The following is a 6,942-nucleotide window of genomic DNA, read 5'->3' on the forward strand; positions in this document are numbered from 1 at the left end:
CACACGCACAACAACCATTCACCCTGTTTCTTCTCTCCTCTGTCACCAGCTGCTGCTCACCAGGGAAATGGCGCTCTCTGCAGATCAACTCATCAGTTTGGTTTAGCCCTGCGCAATCTGGAAACTGGCATCCCATGACATTCAAAGGCTGCAGGTAATGATTGTTTTCAGTCCTGATTAACATTTGCTTTACTTTTCCTCAATTTCAAAGTTTCAAACTGTCAAAGTTTGCATGTTTCATCTCTTGTGCTTTTCACAGATACGTCGACTTCGCCGCCATATTGGATGCGCCAGCTCTGCCCCAGTCAGTGGACCCAACTTTACAAAGCTCCTTCTACAAAGTGCTGCAGGTTAATGCCTCTCATTTACACACTCACACACATAACAAGACACTTCACAAACCCACAGCCACCAAAAACAACTTAGCTTACATTCTTACCTATGGATTTTTACAAGGCTTTACAGCTACCAATGTATGGAACTCTATGTCAAGTCAACAGCATGCACAACAATAGTAATAATAATTAAAACCACATACATGCTGCATATTTACAATAGTAGCCTATTGAAACTTTTTTCTAACATTCAATGTTGTTGTATGCATCATCATATTTTTATAATCTTCTTTCATGGAGTATGTCACTGTTATGAACTGATATGAACTCTACTGCAAGATGACCACTTCACATACACAACAACCCTTCACCCTGTTTCTTCTCTCCTCTGTCACCAGGTGATGCTCAGGAGGGACATGGCGCTCTCTGCACATCAACTCATCACTTTGGTTTAGCCCTGCGCAATCTGGAAGCTGGCATCCCATGACGTTTGCCGGTGCTTCTCAAATGAACAAATAAAGGCTGATTGATGTGCCATAATGGGCTGGTTTCATGCCTCTCAATGCAACAACTGTTAAAACTTTGCCCCATCCTCGCACTTCAGTAAAACTTCAGCTGCTCGTGCTTCATTTTTTCATAACCCCCTGCTTCCACCTCTCAGAAAGCCCGGGGAGGAGACACCGCTCCCCCCCAAGGCCCCGCAGACCAGCTTGGGCAGGAATCGAACCCCGTGCGAGCACCTATTCGCGCTACAAACACGCCTGAGACCCACCGCGCCACCAGTCCGCCAGACACTTCAACTACTTCTCTGGGCGCTTTTCATTACGTACTTCAAACTTATGACTTTTATAAGAATCAAACACAAACTTAATCAGGACTCGAACCCATGACCTCATAACTGCTCACCAGACTCCTATCAGCCTGAGCTACTGGATCTGACTGATGCTCACTGTTTCTTTCACATTTCACTCTTTTCAACTTCAACACTCCAAAATTAATCAAGAATCGAACCCACCACTTTCAGTCTTTACAGCAGCGCTTTATCTTCCTGAGCTAATCAGTTGGGGAGAACCTTCTCTTTTGGAGAGGATTTCACTCTTTGTTTTCCTCATGAACTTTAAAAATTATCTCAGCTACCTCAGACCTACTAACCAGGTTCCTATCAGCCTGAGCTACTGGATCTGATTGATACTCACTGTTTCTTTCACATTTCACTCTTTGTTTTGTTTTTGGACATAAACTTTAAAAATCACCTCAACTACCCAGGGATTGAACCTGCAACCTCAGATCTGCTAACCAGGCTCCTATCAGCCCGAGCTACTGGATCTCACTGTTTCTTTCACATTTCACTCTTTTCAACATCAACACGCAAAAGAATCAATCAAGACTCAAACCCACCACCTCAAAACTTCAAACCCTGCATTCACCCCGCTGAGCTGACAGGAGCCAACAACCAAACTGTCTCTCACAGGTTGTCACGCATTCTTCCAAACAGTAAGTTTATAAAGGGTCACAAGCTTTTGCCTGTTATTTCAAGAGTGCTTTTCAAAACTAAGACTGACCCAACAATCAAACCCTCATTCTTCCAGCTTCATCACAGTGCACTGACCCATTGAGCTTCCTGGACATCAACTTCTTTGGACGTTGAATTCAGGGACACCAACAGACTGGTCCCACCGCATTCATTTGCTGCATATTGTCCACTGCACTTGGTTATATACAAAACCTGACACATTCTGGTATGTCTTTTCTGATATCATGACGGAACTTCTAGGAGTGCATCTCCCATTAGATCCTCAAATCTTTTTACGAGGAGATACTACAAATATTGATGCACCATTCAGAAAAGCTGTGGCCACCAAGGTGGCACATGGCACATATCTGAACAGTAACACTCTCATCATGAGGATTTCACATTACACTCCCATCAATCATTGCGCCACCTAGCGCTCACTGTCAGTAAGTGGTACGTATGCATATGCTGGAAACGAGGAAATTATCGTTTCTTTCCAATACAATCCATTTCTAATTATTAGTCATTTATTGATAGTGCACAGAAAAGTTGACTTTTACATAAAGGTCTAATGGAAAACCGTCATTTCTAGTTTAAACCTGTTTTGGTCAGTTAAACATAAATAACACGCTTCATAAAACAAACTGAAAACAATAAACTGCTGTTTTCGCTTCAAATCACAGGGGTTCACGTCACCTGACCACATGACGTCACACCAGCGACACGTCCGTCGCACAGCTGGACTTCCAAACCAACGTAAACAAGGTAAGAATGACACGTCCTGTTGTTTCAGGGGAAATGTGGAACTGTATACGCATAGTTATGCTTCGCGGCCAACATGGAAACTACGGTTACAACTGCGCTGTGTTTAGCGCACATTAGCGGAACAAACGTACCTACTTCTCGGAAGCTAACGCAGTGCTAGCTTCAACAACTTGCTGCACACACACACACACACACACACACACACAGCGGGCAGCACAAGTCACTTCATGCTCAAACTCTCTACACACGTTTCATACACTTCGTCAGCGAAATGCTCCTTGCTGTCACTAAACCTTTGGACTATAAACGAGCCCCATACCCGCTGTGTTTACACGCGCACACACACACACACACACACACACACAGACATGCACCCCGTTGTAATGGCCATTGAACGTCACAGCATCATGTATGATTAAATGCACTCTTGCATGTTCACAAAGACAAACTACTAAACTCTCATCAGCTGGGTGACTCAGAGTGTTCACACCAACACATGAACGACTGACACTTGTATAGATATATTTTCTACACAACAGTTAACTGAATCTGGGGACAATAGATTTATGGCTTTAATGCAAAAACAAAATCTTAAATTTTTTAATGACACTCCAAACTTGCTGCAAGTAATGATTATTTTCAGTCCTGATTAATATTTGCTTTACTTTTCCTCAATTTCAAAGTTTCAAACTGTCAAAGTTTGCATGTTTCATCTCTTGTGCTTTTCACAGATACGTCGACTTCGCCGCCATATTGGATGCGCCAGCTCTGCCCCAGTCAGTGGACTGAACTTTACAAAGCTCCTTCTACAAAGTGCTGCAGGTTAATGCCTCTCATTTACACACTCACACACATGACAAGACACTTCACAAACCCACAGCCACCAAAAACAACTTAGCTTACATTCTTACCTATGGATTTTTACAAGGCTTTACAGCTACCAATGTATGGAACTCTATGTCAAGTCAACAGCATGCACAACAATAGTAATAATAATTAAAACCACATACATGCTGCATATTTACAATAGTAGCCTATTGAAACTTTTTTCTAACATTCAGTGTTGTGTATACATGATCATATTTTTATAATCTTCTTTCATGGAGTATGTCACTGTTATGAACTGATATGAACTTCTCTCCTCTGTCACCAGGTGATGCTCAGGAGGGAAATGGCGCTCTCTGCACATCAACTCATCACTTTGGTTTAGCCCTGCGCAATCTGGAAGGTGGCATCCCATGACGTTTGCCGGTGCTTCTCAAATGAACAAATAAAGGACGATTGATGTGCCATAATGGGCCGGTTTCATGCCTCTCAATGCAACAACTGTTAAAACTTTGCCCCATCCTCGCACTTCAGTAAAACTTCAGCTGCTCGTGCTTCATTTTTTCATAACCCCCTGCTTCCACCTCTCAGAAAGCCCGGGGAGGAGACACCGCTCCCCCCCAAGGCCCCGCAGACCAGCTTGGGCAGGAATCGAACCCCGTGCGAGCACCTATTCGCGCTACAAACACGCCTGAGACCCACCGCGCCACCAGTCCGCCAGACACTTCAACTACTTCTCTGGGCGCTTTTCATTACGTACTTCAAACTTAGGACTTTTATAAGAATCAAACACAAACTTAATCAGGACTCGAACCCATGACCTCACAACTGCTCACCAGGCTCCTATCAGCCTGAGCTACTGGATCTGTCTGATGCTCACTGTTTCTTTCACATTTCACTCTTTTCAACCTCAACACTCCAAAATTAATCAAGAATCGAACCCACCACTTTCAGTCTTCACAGCAGCGCTTTATCTTCCTGAGCTAATCAGCTGGGGAGAACCTTCTCTTTCGGAGAGGATTTCACTCTTTGTTTTCCTCATAAACTTTAAAAATCACCTCAACTACCCAGGGATTGAACCTGCAACCTCAGACCTACTAACCAGCCCTCTATCAGCCTGAGCTACTGGATCTGACTGATGGTATCTGTTTCTTTCACATTTCACTCTTTTCAACCTCAACACTCCAAAATTCATCAAGAATCAAACCCACCACTTTCAGTCTTCACAGCAGCACTTTATCTTCCTGAGCCAATCAGTTGGGGACAAACTTCTCTTTCGGAGAGAGAGAGAGGATTTCACTCTTTGTTTTCCTCATAAACTTTAAAAAAATCACCTCAGCTACCCAGGGATTGAACCTGCAACCTCAGACCTGCTCACCAGGCTCCTATCAGCCTGAGCTACTGGATCTGAATGATACTCACTCTTTCTTTCACATTTCACTCTTTGTTTTTTTTTTTTGACATAAACTTTAAAAATCACCTCAACTACCCAGGATTTGAACCCACAACCGCCACAATATTAGGAGAATCGAACCTGCCACCTCAGAACTACTGAGCAGGCCGCTATCAGCCTGAGCTACTGGATCTGACTCATGCTCTTTGTGTCTGTCACATTTCACTTTTTTCAACCCCCAAATTTCAATCAAGATTTGAACCCACCACCTCAAAACTTCAAACCCTACTTTCACCCTGCTGAGCTAACAGGATGACACCAGCAAACACTCTCTGACTAGTCTGAGCACCAACTTTTTAAACAGTTACCATTCAAACCAGCAGCCTCCACACCAGCTCATCACATACCTCAACCTGCCTTTCACTCTTTTATTTCAAGAGCCGTCTTCAAAAGGCACACAGACTCCAGGCTCATCACAGCTCAGTCACAGCCAAAGGGACAGTGTCTGTCAAGTCACAATCGTGCGCGTGCATACGCCCCTCACGCCCTGCCTACTCGCCAGTGCCTCTCCCCCGCGCAGGCGCACTGCCTGCCCTCACCTGCTCACGTACTTACAAGCTCACGCTCAAATTGTAAACAATGGCGACTCATTCAATCTCAGACCGAGACAACAAAATAACAAGACTGACGAGCGGCATGTCGGAGCTTCAGGGAGCTGCGCCATTCGTGCCGACTCAGCGGCTTCTCTGCTCGACAAGTAAGGACCCTGCTTCATACATCTGTCATTTTATCTTCAGCTAGCTTCTTAGCCCGTTGCTGCGACGCGCCCACGGCGCCGCCATATTGGATGTTGCAGCTCTGCCCTGTCAACTAATACAAGTCAATGAACGTGCAACAAGTTAATGCGTCTCATTCACACATTCACACACTTAAACAACATATTTGGGAACCAAAAACAACGTCTGTAACCTTCTCTGATGATTGGAAACCTTAACTACTCCTCATATCTTCAGTATACACGTCTGCACCAAACCTCAGGAGGGCTTTTTACAGCTGACAATGTATGGAACTCTGTTACTGTGATGGTGACATATTTAATCTGTCTCTGTAATAACCACATCCTGTCTACCACACCGTCAACTTAGTTTATTTCATTTAACTTTGAATATGGACAACTAACTCCACATTAAATTAATCTGAATCTGAATGGCAAGGAATTTCCCTTCAGGGATCAATTAAGTATTTAGTAAGTAGGTCAAGGATATGCAGATATGCAAGATATGCAAGTGCAATCTCTTACTGGAACAGACATTTACATACTACTAATATACCAGGTATAAGTGCCAGGTACCTGCTGAGCTGTTAAACATGATGTGTATCCTACTCAGACATCAACTTTTATTCACGTTGCCTTTCCTCTTCTTCTCCCACTCTACTACAACTTTACCACTTCACACGCACAACAACCATTCACCCTGTTTCTTCTCTCCTCTGTCACCAGCTGCTGCTCACCAGGGAAATGGCGCTCTCTGCACATCAAGTCATCAACGACTTTGCCTCAGACCTGCTCAAGCTGGAAACTGTCATCAGATGGCTTTTCTTGCCAATTATGAAATGGCAAATAAAAATTGCTTGAAACATGATGCTATGTAATGGGGTCAACTCAAGGACTTCATCCTGCCTCACATCTTCAAAATCTGTCACGTCCTCACACTTCAGTAAAACTTCAGTAAAACTTCAGCTGCTCTTGCTTCATTTTTTCATAACCCCCTGCTTCCATCTCTCACAAAGCCCGGGGAGGAGACCCAGCTCCTCCCCGAGGCCCGCCACACCAGCTCGGCAGAGAATCGAACCCCGTGCGAGTGCCTATTCGCGCTACAAACACAGAGCAGACCCACTGCTCCACCAGTCCGCCGGGCACTTCGACTACTTCTCTGGCCGCTTTTCAATTCCTACTTCAAACTTAGGACTTTTATAAGAATCAAACACAAACAAGACTTGAACCCACAACCTCAGAACTGCTAAGCAGGCTTCTATCAGCCTGAGCTACTGGATCTGACTGATGCTCACTGTTTCTTTCACATTTCACTCTATTGAACCTCAACACTCAA

At 44.2% G+C, this 6,942-nt stretch overlaps 1 protein-coding gene across 6 annotated transcripts in view; it reads left to right on the forward strand.

Moving 5' to 3' along the window:
• LOC119015380 (cytidine and dCMP deaminase domain-containing protein 1-like) overlaps positions 1-6,474 on the forward strand; it is a 542,642-nt gene extending 536,168 nt beyond the window's left edge. For 2 of the 6 annotated variants that reach the window (XR_005073316.1, XR_005073324.1), the window contains 8 exons: positions 50-154; positions 260-350; positions 734-1,829; positions 1,925-2,074; positions 2,532-2,613; positions 3,345-3,435; positions 3,767-5,588; positions 6,333-6,474. The gene's annotated coding sequence lies outside the window, so the exon portion shown is untranslated. Of the gene's footprint in view, positions 1-49; positions 155-259; positions 351-733; positions 1,830-1,924; positions 2,075-2,531; positions 2,614-3,344; positions 3,436-3,766; positions 5,589-6,332 lie in introns of those variants that run through there. The other 4 variants (XM_037091305.1, XM_037091304.1, XR_005073325.1 and 1 more) reach the window with 3 other exon arrangements.
• The last annotated feature ends 468 nt before the right edge of the window (positions 6,475-6,942 follow it).

This window comes from Acanthopagrus latus, chromosome 24, assembly GCF_904848185.1.
Source record: "Acanthopagrus latus isolate v.2019 chromosome 24, fAcaLat1.1, whole genome shotgun sequence".
Classification (NCBI taxonomy): domain Eukaryota; kingdom Metazoa; phylum Chordata; class Actinopteri; order Spariformes; family Sparidae; genus Acanthopagrus; species Acanthopagrus latus.